We start from the raw sequence: 13,358 nt of genomic DNA, 5'->3' as shown, positions 1-13,358 counted from the left end.
CAGTGTGTCAGTGCTGCTGTCCAGAGCAGTCCAGAAGATGCAACAAAGAGAAGCAGACCATGAAAGCAAATAGTTTGGAAAAGGCAACTTTAATTTTTTTAATTTTTTAAAAAAATATTTTTAAAGAAATGATGTCACTTATTGCTCTGAGAGTAACCCTGATGCTCCTTCAGGCTGCTGGGGCTTGGGGGACCATGTCCATGTTTGATGCTCAGGTCTGCAGTGAGAGTCAGGTGTGATGGCCTTATCAACACATCTTCTGCAGTGTCTGTTCCTAGTCACATTTATTACCTACTTGTAGTTCAGCTCCTCAAATCACCTAGAGCACTCAGTGCTGATGTGCCTCCCAAGCTATTGCCCTAGCAGGCATTCAACACATAATACAACTTGAACTGCATTTTCTGAAGAAAATGGAACATAAACAGGGTGGGGGTGGTGTTTTTTTGCCAGGTCTTTAAAGCGGTGTGGAATATAAGATTTCAGAATGCCTTATTCTGTAAAGCAAATGCCCTAAGATTAAGCCAGTGAAAAATTAGAAGTCAGAAGATGAATTTCTATGAAATTGAGAACATAATTTAAGATTCTTCATGTGATTGTTAGAAAAACTTTATCACTGAATTCATCTAAACGGTTCTGTGTAAGAGCAGACAAATCTGCTAGGGGCTAATGCAATACGAATTGTAAGTAATAATTAATAACCACATCAAAAAAGATAAAGCAAAATTTCCAATCCTGTTTTAGAAAGAACAGCCTGATTATCTTAATATGTACTTCAGTGCAAATGTCTGTCCTTGGTTTCTGAATAGTACCTGCAGTTTTTAAAGAGTTCAGGCAAAATTTTATGTTTAGCACTCTATCTCTCTGAATGGTTCCCCTGATTTCTTTTTTTAAAATCTAGCAATCATTTTATTTATGTACACATGCAAATATCTATTGACTGATCAGTTACTGCTGGATTTGAAGTTGTCTGAGTAGTTAGAAAGAACTACTTTCTTTCTTGTGGAAGAATTGTAGGCTTAACTAAGAAAATACAAGGTAAGTTAAACAGTTTCAAGAAGAATCTTCTTTAGTACATTTTCCTGACGTGGCATGCATGAAAATCAACCAGAACTCTGAAATGTGTACTTCTGTCTCTTCCCTTAGTTTGAATTGAAGTTTCATGTCTAGTTCAAGAGGTTACAGTCATATTTATTATTTATATTCATTAGAAAATAATTTTCATCAGCCAAGTAATTTTTCTTTAGTAAATGTGACAGATTCATTTGTGCTTATAAATCTTTTCCTAATTAATCTCTGACAGATGGTGCAACTGGTTTTGCCAAAGCTAACCTATAAGATCATTCATCTTCCTGCATAATTAACAGGGGGCTTTAAGTTTAGACTTTGAATATTGATTCAGTCACGTAGGAAATGAATTAATAATCAATCATAATGCAATCTCGATAAATATATTAACAGCTTATTTAGAAACCTGTATGCTGGCCAAGTCCTTGCTGTTACAATTGTGCTGCATTGTTTGTAAATTGGAAGGTTTTGGGCGAGCAATTCCAGCTTCAGTTAAAGTAAGCTTTTCTGTGTTTTCCATTTTAAGAAGCATCTCATATTCTAGTAATTGCTATAAAGCTGCGTCGTCTTATGTAATGTGGTTTGTGCTGTGCAGTACACAAAGTCCCCATTGTAATCAGTAGATACTTCTCTAACAGAAAAATACCCACCCCTCCTTGCTATCTTTGAAATGCTTATTCAATTTACAAAATCTGTCATCAGATGTTAGAAAGAAGGCATTTATACAAGTTGCCACTAACCAGTTGCACTTGTGATGTGCCCAGGAATCTCTAGAGATTTGAGGAAATCTGCTTACATATCATCCATCACAAATTTACTCCACTGAAAGACTGAATTTCACCATTGCACAAAGCAGTGTAAGGATCCTATGTATTTGTATTTACTGTCGGTGTTCCACATTTATTCCAAGTATGCACCGATTCTCAGGGTATCTTCATCAGCACCATCTCGGAATGCTTTGACTCCATGTAAATAGATCAGTATCTCTCTTTTTCAGCTGGACTTTTCCTTTGTGTTGAATGAGACTGCTCCAAATATGAAGTTGTACAAATTTTATTCAGGTTCAAGGCTGTTTTGGGGAAAGATCTGGAAGCCAGCATCTAAAAGTGTTAGTGCAACTATTAAAAGACTAATCGTTCATCATCTGCTTTCTTTTATGTAATTCTCTTATTGCTTCTCCTTGTTCAGTTCCCTTTGCTCCCCAAGCCTTTTGAAAATTCTTCCATTGAAATAATTTTCATATTGAAACATTAAAACTTGGAAAAATATGCCTTTATTTTCTTTTGAAATTACTAGTTTTGCAGTTTCTGGAGAAACTTGGTCTAAGAGCACCCTTCACAATCCCGCTCCTTCTGCCTGAACTCTGATGAAAACTTAATCTTAGAGGCCCCCTTCGACATCCTTGCCTTCAGCTGTGGGAATAATAAACTTGCTTATATCGGAACTATAGATTTGAAAGGGTGATGCTGGCAGGAATGGGGATTCTCTAGGGTGCTGACAAATCGGGAGTACAGCAGCACTGGGAGAGCGAGAGAGGACATGTAGGAATCTGTCCCTTTGGAGGACAGGGTGTCAGCAGGACATACCTTTACTTTTTCTGTGCTTGTTGTGAATGAGGTAAAGAATTCAGAAAAATGGATTGCTAAAACACATCTTGTTTCCAGTAATATTCCCCCGGGGAAAGTACACAATCAGCCTAATAAATAGGCATGGATCAAATTATTTAGCATGTTTTGGTTTTGTGTGTTTTTTTTTTTTTTTTTTAATTATCTTTTGATGCTTTAAATGTTAAGCAGCATATTTTTCTGTGGCGTGCATTGGTCTACATGTTCTTTACTGTGCTAGTATGGTCCTGTCTAGGTTAATTACATTGAAAGCTCTGGCAAAGCCACAGGAGTGATCATATTTGGAAGAAAAAAAATCCATGCAATTTACAGACTTCTTTCTGGTATTGTCCACCATAGGAGACATCCCAAAATCCAACCTCTTTGGAGCAGCCATGTCCAAAATAATGTCACAGTGAACTTGGCAGCTGCAAGACCTTGCTTTAGAGGGGGGGTCTGCAGTGGGTGCAATGCCTGAGCAGGCAGATGTCTCAGTGTGCTGGAGTGCTGAATTTGGGCTGGTCCTCTGGTCAGTGTGCTACCTTGTCTTTTCTGGGGCAAATTAGACTCTTTTGAAATGTCCTCGGGCCTTTTGTGGGTTGTACAAGTCATTATAATATCTTACGTAAGCATGTTGGGGTGAGCCAGTGACTCCTACCTTGTGCTGTTAGGAACACCATCAAAACCAAGCTACCCATTTTCTAGCTGCATTTACAGCTTATAAATCAGGTGTGCACTTTTTACCCAGCTGAGGTGTATTTTGGAAACCAGCCTAGAGCCTGCAGTAATATCTAATGACCAGGTGCTGCTGTCCATACAACCATCACAATGCAAAATTCCTCTTTTAGAAGGAAACTGAAATAAACCCCCAGCCATTAAATTACCCTTGTTTTGTTTGTATTTTTTGCTTGAGGGCATGGATTCTCTCTGTTCTCCCTTAAATGTTGTAATGGCATGTTTCAAAGGTAAGCACGTAAGCTGCTTCCCTCCCTCTTTAATTACAGATCTTTGTAAAGAATATACATGGGAGAACGAAGTGCGAGTTCCTATACATCCAAAATTTTCACTCAGGTTGAAGGATTGGTCTGAACATGAAGAAGGATTCTGAAACAACATGTTTATTTTTAGATGTGCTTGTGCATCCTACAAGCTAACTGAATTCAAACCCTAGAAGATCTCTATAAGAACTCATTAAGCTGCTTATAAAGGTTTTAGTTTTGCTCTTCTGCTCCAGTGAATTTTTTATGAAACATGAGAGCAGATAATTTACAGTAAAAGAACAATAAATCTGAGGATAATGAAAAAATAATTCACTCTAATTCTATTAAAGTTAGTCCAAACTCTTACTATTTATTGTCCAGCTGCTTAGATAGAAGGCAAAAAATAACTGGCTCCTATAGATTGTTTGTGAGAAAAGCTCTAGACTTTTTTTGGTCTAAGTATTTTCACAACCATTTTTAATGTAGTTTTGGGGAAAGGGCTCCAAGTCCCTCCAGGCTGTTCGGAAAGCCCTTAATTCTTCGTATTTGATTATTCTAGCGCACAAGGAATCAATTACTTTCCAGATCTGACTTACCTTGGAAACAGTTAAGTTATCTGTGTAAGACTGCCCAGGGTCTGTTGGCAGGACAGGCTGGCTTCAGCTGGATTTGGATATAGACCAGATTCACATCCAGAAAACCTGTAGTGTGTAAATACCTTCTGGAGTCCCGTTAGCCCTGGTTACACCTCTGTGGAGAAATCCCTTTTTGTGTGTGTTTGCTTGTTTAATACCGAGTAGTGAAACCTGTTGTCTTAAAACTTGCTCTAGGTTGTCATTTCTACTGCAAAAATGTAAGCATATGATTGAGGAAGGCAAACCAATTCTATTAATCAAAGACAACAGGCTCATCTACTTAGAAATGAGGGTGAGATGTGGGCTGAGTTGTTCCATGATACAACAATAAACAGAAGCAGACATGCTCTTTCACAGCTAGACTTCTGCACCCTGAGTGCCTTTTGGGAGTAAAACACTAAAACAAATTCAGTAGAATGAACATTTGACCTGAAGAGACCTTTTCTTCTTCAGACAATAACTTGAAAGGATTTCTGCATGGGGAGGGATCTGAGGAGAGCTGATACAGTGCTGGAACCCAGATACCCAGTGCTGTTGTAGCCAGTTTGCTCTGATAGTCATGTGCTGGAGGCTGGGGCAAAAGCAGCTTAGGAGAAAAATTGTGACATCTCAAAAAGAAGTACAGTGTCAAACTGGAGAAAGAGTCATCAGTGGGTAATATATGAGCAGAACTGTTCAACATTGGAAAAAGCCTGAGCAAAATGTGAGGGCAATGGCATTATTGATTTTTGAAACCGAGACTATGGAATCTGATATACTACAGACATTTCTGCCTTACTTTTTGATAGAAAGCACCCTGTCTTACGTGTGCAAAACTACATTAATAAAGTCCTCAACAGAAAGCAAGAGGAAGATGACTTTCCTCCTTTGGGAACTGAAGGCATCCCATGATACGAGGGTGCAAATCCAGGAAAATGTCTTTTCAGGGATGGTAAAAGAATGGCTATGTGCTAACAGTGTGAGCTGAGCTGGGGTGATCCAAACTGGAAAGGGGTGGGAGTTAGGGAGGTGCAAGGGGCTGTACAGCTATATGACCTGTGAATTGTGCAGGAAGTTTCCATATTTTCTTTTGAGAAATCCTGGGCAAAAACTTGGGTTCATGTGCAATGAAATCACTGTGTCAGTAGGCCGAATGCACCGTGCATGTGTTGCACTCGTAGAAGAAGCCGAAGTGGTAAGTCTACAGGAACTGCAGGTCTGTTGGTAGCCAGACCCTACAGTGCCCGCAGTGTTAAGTCCAGGATGCATCACAGTCACTGCACAAGTGACAGTGGCCTTTTGTCTGGGATTCTAACTGAGCTGTTGGACGTCCAAAATCTTGAAAAATGCACTGAACTAGGAGCTGCTAAAGCCTCTGTGTGCAAATAGTAAGTCAGCATGTGCAGAGTATCTAGAACTGACCTCTGCAGAATTTATTACCAGCGTTCCAAGTTTTCTCAGTTTCTTGGAAAGCCTCTTGAATGTGGGACAAAGTTATGCTGAGAGACTGAAACTAATATCTGCATGAAAACTTCCTTCTTCTAACCAGTTTTGTTTGATATGCTCAATTCTGGAAGAGCAGGAAACTGCTCTAATTAGCCAAACCCTAGTGACCAAACAAATCATGCTCACTTTGGGAAGCGAAATGTCTTTCCAGTCATCTGGTGAAATTAATTTCTCATGAATTGCTCCACCTCTCTGCTCAGGTCAGATCTATAACAGTGTTCAGCTTATAATGGCACATCTTATACATGGCGAGGGTATGGTACAACTGTGCTTCGGTCAGCCTGTCTTATTCCTTTTCTCTAAAATGAATAAACTTTGGTGGAGTTTTGCCTGTAGCTTGTATCCTCTCTGGCAGCTTTTCCTGACACTGATCTTCTGGCTCCAGATCTCTGACTGACACAGATACACCGGCAAAAGTGTGGAGAGAAGCCTTGGCCTTGAAAAATGTGCTGGAAAACTGCATAGCAATGTGGCTCGTTTGGTTATGTAGCTCACTTTTAAGGAACAGGTTAGAGTTTCAGCCCAAGAAATGCAGTTGCTCCCCTGTGCCCTTGTATGTTAGTACGTACGTTAAAACTGTGTGGGGGAAAGCGGGGTCTAAAGGTTGCAGGGTCAGCACTACACTGGGTAACCTGCAGCCAAGGGGATTATGCCAGCTTGCTTGCGGCAGATAAACTAATGGGGTTAAATTTCTTTGAAGTAATCCCTCTGGACTTTAATTAAATGTATGTGCCAAATCGCTTTAAAATATATACTAGCTAAGAAATGTATACACGTATATATGTAGAATATATAGGCTTAGGCTGTTTGACTGTATCAGAGAGGCTTTGAAAACCCAGTGTCTTTTAGGCAGGGAGTACACTTTACATTTTAATGTATATTGTAGGGACAGAATGACCCGAACTAATTTTAACATAGTCACTTTGGATACTAGTTGCATTCTTGTCCCAGCAGTGTGGAGTTGGCAGAGATGATTTTTACCAGCTGCATTGCTGGTTAACAGGACCAAAGACCAGGCTCCTTCCCTCCCTCCCTGGAGCAATTTTGTACTGGGTGCGCAGCCTGTTTCTGTCCCTGGCAGCCTCTTTTCTCTTTGGGGTATAACAGTGCTGAGGCAGAAAAATCTTTGCTGGAGTAGTGCTGTTTGCACCAGTTAGTTTTCCTCTTAGCATGGTGTGTAACAGCTCTTCAAGTGCTCCTTTATGGCTGATGTTGAAATGGGCCAAATGTTTTTTCTCAGATAAGTTTGCCTTACATGTGACATATGATAGTGTTTATTTTTGTATCTGGGCATAAGGAGAAGATCGAAAAAGGAATTCTGGAAATTTTGTTTCTCTGTCTTTATATATCTGTACGTAGAGGTTATTGAAGTGGACGGTGCTGAATGCCCATCATGATACCAGATCAATGATGTGTACAGTGTGCTGAGCCAAAGAGCTCAATTCTGTGTTGCTGGATTCTTCTCTCACCTTTGCTGCTCTGGTGGGAGCAAAACCGATAAAGAGACAAGGAATAAACAGGGTGTAGTAGGGGAAGACATCTGCCTCTTCTTCCTTCACTCAAGTACACACAAATGGTGAAAGGTAAGTCCTTAGAACTAGCAAACCCTCCATATTTTGGAACTGCAGTTCCTGTGAAGAGAAGCATTGAGTGCATTTTCAATACCATTTCAATACTGGCTCTGAATCTCTGCGCCCAGAGCTTACAGATAAAATGACATCCACAGCAATAAGTGTTGTCACTGTAAATGATCTCTCCTCCTCTCTTTCCTCAACTTTCACCACCTCTCAGCAGCATGATAGTAGCTGCCATGCAAAGTATTTGCAGTCAGCCATTTGAATTTTTTTTTTTTCTTTTTCCTTTTTCATAACACCTTGTTTGTAAAAGATGCAGTTTCATGGATATGAGCACAGTCTTTGATGGAGTTGGGCTAGAAGCAGCAAGCTGGTTCATAAGGTGGGCTGTATTTGTGGAAGCCTTATTTTGCATTTTCTTAATCATTTTAGTAGACTGTTAACTGGATTACTACTGCTGACAGTAACAGTCATTAAAAAAAATGCCTGGCAGTGATTTTCTTTTTTTTTTTTTTCCCCTTTCCTTTTTTTTTTTTCCATGGCTTCTCTTGTCAGTATTGCTGGGAATGATTAATTCACAGTAGTGAGGTATATATTAATGACTTACCACTTATATAGTGATTTTATCCTCCACCCTCCCCAACATTACTTTGCACTAGGCATCTATAAGTTTCAAATGGCGCTACTCCCCCTTTGGTCAGCAAATCATTCATATTAATGCACTTTCAGTCTCCTGAAGAGCGATGCATTGTTTAAAATTATCATTAGAAAATATTACCCTGTCATCTGCAGAACGGTGTTTACATTTGGTATCCTGTGGCTGTGGGCAATGACCTGTCTGCATAATGCTGGGGGAGCTATTAAAAGTAAGTACTGAAAGCTCCATTCTTTAATAAATGTTGTCTGTGACCAGACAAAGATTATTAAGTATATTAGGGAATAATCCTGCAGGATGGATGGGAATACTTGTTCTGGTGTTCCTGCTCACACACCATCCTTGGGGATCGCCTCCTTCCTTGTGAGAAATGCTTTCCTGTGATGGGTTTGGCTTTGAACTGACCGGACGGCAGCTTCTATGTTTTTGCATCTACTTTTTGTGATTCATGAATAAACTTAATACAAGGTGATTCTTGCAGTGCTACAAACAGGAGCCACAAGAATCATCTCCAAGCTGATTTTTGGATCCTTTGCCAAATGGAATTGGGCCAACAACTGAGTGACTCCCATGCGTGAAAGTAGCCCCCCTGAATTTTGGGCATGAACGCTTAGCCTGCTGGTGCTATTGGTCACTGATGAAAAATGGTAATTGCTCTGTTCAGGGTTTTTTTGCTGCTTTAGACCTATATAAACACAGCCCAGCTTCCCAGATAGAGTATGTTGCATTTTTTTATTCAACCTGGTCTACAAATATTTTATTTTCTTTGTTTACAAAAAATGTCACAATAAGTAAAACAACTTTCCCATATCCCCCTGGAGTTTAGATAAAACTTAAAAGAATGGAGACAGAACTATAGGTCACCAGTTACTGATATGATCAAGCTTAATTAATTTGATGTCTTATTGTGCAGTTGTTCCCATGTGAGATTATTCTGAGCATGCTCCCTAGCTATGCGTCGAATGTTTCTTTGTTGTTGCTGCTTGTGAGATCGTATCTTTTGAGAGACTATTTAGATGGCAGAGTCTCTGCCTGGTGGGAAAAGCTTTTCAGCACTTGTCTATTGATCTTATAGTTTTGTTGCAGTGGGGAGTGAAACATTGAGCGTGTTTATATCCTTAGAAGCAAAGAGCAGTCTCCTTCCCCCTGCTTTCCTAAGATGTCATATCTTGAAGGAAAGTAAAACAGAAAAGGAACAAATTTATTCTCAGAGCTTGGAAGACGATGAATTATTTATCCTTTGAAAGCTTCCACTATCTTTGCATGAAAGGAAGTCCTATTATTAAAAGCGAGGATTTCTTTTTCTGCATGTCAATAAGAGGGAGATCAGAGTTGACTGATTATTGAGGCGTCTTTTGCCTTAGAGAACAGGACAGCTTTAGCTGGTTGGCACCAAGAAGCTGTTTTTAAAACAACAAAGTTGTTAGATTTGATATTAATGTGAGATTTGAGCCCTGCTAAAAGGCCTGTGAGGACCAAAAGATGAAACAGAGTCTTGGAGGGGTTTATGCATGACCACATAACTTAAGTGTTTCTCTATGTGTTAGATATATTTTCCACATGTATCCAAAGTTTTTGGTGTAGTTTTTCAGTCAGATTGTGTTTATTTGGACTCCTTTCTTTGATTTCTGAGTGTCTACGTATGCTAGAGAGTTTGAAAATAAGCTTACTCCACTGGAAGATGACTAGCATTCCACCCTCATACTGTTTCTTCTTCTGTCTTGGCTCTACAAACTGAAAGGCTCTTTTTGTGCTTGTGAGAACCAAGCCCCACAGACTGAGTAGGTATCTGTTTTCCCTGGGGGTACTGCACCTCAACATTTATCTATGTTTTTGAGTGGACTTTGGGGAGTGAGGTATAAAATGAGATGTGCACCTTTTATTACATTTGGACATTCCCTGTGTATTGCGGCCAGTAAACCACCATTTTCTGCTCAGATGTGTAAGGTAAAAGTATACACACTTATTATTTTCCATAACCTTGTTTCTCACCGTAAGTTGTCATGAGTAATGGCCTGGAATCAAAGCACTAGGCCAACAAAATATTTTCTTGGGATGGGTTGTACTGTTGGAGCCAGTGTCTTTTGTCAGTGGTGTTTGCAGACGATCAGAGTTCCTAAGTCGGGAATACCATTGTACAGATAAACCCAACAGTGGAAACTCTGATTTACACCTGACTTCACTAAGGTTGTTATACAGGTAATGAAATAATATAATTTGATCTCAATGATGTGGTAATTTTGGGGGGAATGTGTGTTTGTGCAATTCTATCTAAGGATGCTAATATTAGCTTCTAGGAGCTCTTCTTTGGAGGTATGAAATAATCTTTCCATTCCTGCTTCTAAATTATAGGAAAACAGAATAACTAATCGATTCTGTGATCACACCATGGAAGGAACTCAGCATGCTCAGAAGCCTTCAGCAGACCTGGAGCCTCTGTCCTGGCCATCGGTCCCCCTTTTCCCCTCTGGTTTTAATGTGATCCTGATTTCATGATCCTGCCTTTTGGGTTGCAGTGTGGTGGCTCTCAGTGCAGGATGTCGCGTGGATCCTTTGATATTCAATTAGGGTAAGATTCAATTACCCCTAGAAGGAACTAGAAGTTAAACTTTCCCTCTTATCAGAGGGCTAGTAATGAAAGCAGGTAACAAAATTTTTGCTGCATGCCTTTGTCATGTTTTGCCCCATACTTACCAAGAGATGGGGGCAAAGAGCTCTTTTCCCTTAAAAGAAATCTCTTCCCAGCCTTACCGTACCTTACCATATGCTTCCACTGGTTTTCCATCTCTGGTGACCCCTCTTCCTGAACAAATGGCAGGGAGGAGTGTAGCTGAACAAAACTGGAATAAATTTGGTAAAGGGAACTGGTTTGAATAGAATTGGTTACTTTTAAGCAATATGTCCGCACTGAAAGCGTGACACGTATACATACGAGTATAATGTACAGATAGATGTTCCCAGTGTACACTGCAAAACAGAAGGTGAGAACGTGTTTTTATGGCTATTTTTTACAGCAAAGGTGGTAAACTCAGTTTCAGCATGTGGCCCCATGTATATGTCCTGTGCCGCAGCCCTGATCCAGCTGCTGGTGCTGCCACTGGAAGGTAATCATGGGGCAGACGTAAAGCAGGAGTCTTGTTTGGGAGAAGGTTTTTCCTGAGGCCTTCAAGTGATTCAGAAGGTGGCTGCCCCTCAGGGCTGCGGACAGCCATCTGCTGTGAATCTGGAGAAATACTGTAGCAGTGATGGACACACTGGCGCTGGTTTTACCGTGTTCAGCATGGCTAGGTGCTGCAGCAAAGGTGTGGTGGCCTGGATGCCAGCAGCTGATATCTAGGGCTTCTGGGGACCCCTGGGCATACTCTTCATTTGTAAAGTTATGCCAAAGTCCTTTGCTTTGTGTCTCTCTGGTTCCTGCCTCGGCTGGCTAGGTTGAGTGGGGGGCAGGTGTTCCTACAGGTGTTGCAGTCCCATTTCCAGATTCAGAGTGTGTGTACATAGCCACTGCGAATTCTATCTGCTCCGCACCTGATGGTGTGGCACGTGTTGCACTTGCTCTTGAAGAAGAAGTAGTCAACTTAATATTTCGTTAATTGAAATATTTTAAAAAAAGAGAAAGGTAAAAATTAGTTTCTGATGGGTGGGAGCCAATCTCTTTGTCTGCCACAGGCATCTCCCCCTCATTCAGTGAAGCAGGAGCCCATACTACTTGTCCTGTCTGGGCTTCTGTTTCAGGGCACCTGAAAATAAAACTTGCAGAAAACTTTAAAGGACAAATCCTTTCAGTGATCGCCAGCTAAGTAAGTAAGTGAAAGCCTTGGCAGTTTTAGTACTGAGCAGCATCCAGCTATTTAGCAAGGTGACTCTCCTGCTGTAGTTAGCTATTCTGATCACCACCAGGACTATATGTTGTTTCATTAAGCAGGTACTGTAAAATTGTCTCCTTTACTGCTTGGATTTCTGCTGTTACCAGACTCAAGTGGTCTTAAATGTCACTAATATGGGCTGCCTTAGTTTTTGTTGAGTGACTGCAGACTGTGACAGGTCTGTCAAGTCTCCCGCAGTTTTCACAGAAATCCAATAATGAAAAATAGCCACAGAGCATTAATTATAACCATATGTGCAGCTATTAAAAGCTGCAGCCTGGCAAAACACTTTCGCATACGCTCGGTTTTAAGCATATGAGAGGCTTCAACCTCTTAAGATGCTTTGCTGGATTAAGATCAGAATTCCCTGAAGAGTCCAACACACATTTAACTACTCTTTAAGGCAAAAACAACCTCCTCCAGATACTATTAATAATGCTGGCACATTAAATCATTTTTCATGCCATCATTCTCAAGCACTGTACATAGAATCCAATGTATAAGCAAATAATATGAGAGTTCAGATAAAGCTGACAGAAATAGGGTTCTGAAGCGATAATCTCGCATCCCTGTATGTGCCACGCAGCAGATAATGCAGTTCAATCTTATTTTGCTTGTTTCTCTTTACTTGAGCAGAAAGAAGGCTCCAGATGTCTAGAGATTCAGGCTGCTTATACCCAGTTCTTATATCTTTGTGGCAGCATAATGTTCTGCAGGGCTGGAACATGCAACTGCCCTTGTTTTCTAACAAATAAAAAAGTGAAGATGAGCTGCAATCGATGAGGAAAGTATTTGCTACTGACCATTTACCTCACAAAATGGAGGATGCAATTCAACTTGTGCAATGTGTATATATCACATTGATTTCCATCAGAAGACAGGCAGAAAAGAGGTGCCCTGAAGGCCCATTCTTAATGTGGTTCAATACCTGCACCATTGTATTACCAATGTGCAAATTGTCACTTGTTGGAAAAAGTATTTAAGTCTCATGACCTTTATTTTTTTCTAAAGACAAGTTTATACTTCCCCCTTTCCTCCTATTTTCGGGTGCCCATTACTTGTTATCTTTGTCAGCAAATCCCAGGACACTCTCTTGAGCTGAGGAACAGCACTGAACTCCAGCTCTAATGTTTCTTGGGGGAGTCAGGCACGCACCTTTGACATAGTTGATTGACTGTCTGTATAGCTGTGTAGGTGCTTCATAGCTGTGCCATGCAGTTGGTGTGTGATAGGTACACTCAAGTCTCCCTACAGGACCTGAATTTTGTAATACTTAATCTCTGAATCTCAATTTGGTTCATGAAGGAGATGGTAATGGGGAATTTCACCTCTAGGTAATGCAAATAATTCTGCAACTTTGGCTGTTAGTAGATTACTAATGAGATAGACTGCCTAAAGTGCCTTTGCGTGCAGAAAAATTGGTGTTGATGGTTTTTGAGCATTGCTGATGGTAGCAACAGGTAGTGAGCACTAGTGCACTAGATGGCTGACAAG

Source organism: Haliaeetus albicilla, chromosome 1 (assembly GCF_947461875.1).
Source record: "Haliaeetus albicilla chromosome 1, bHalAlb1.1, whole genome shotgun sequence".
Lineage (NCBI taxonomy): Eukaryota > Metazoa > Chordata > Aves > Accipitriformes > Accipitridae > Haliaeetus > Haliaeetus albicilla.
The sequence above is the reverse complement of the archived record's forward strand: the minus strand, read 5'-3'. Positions refer to the sequence as shown.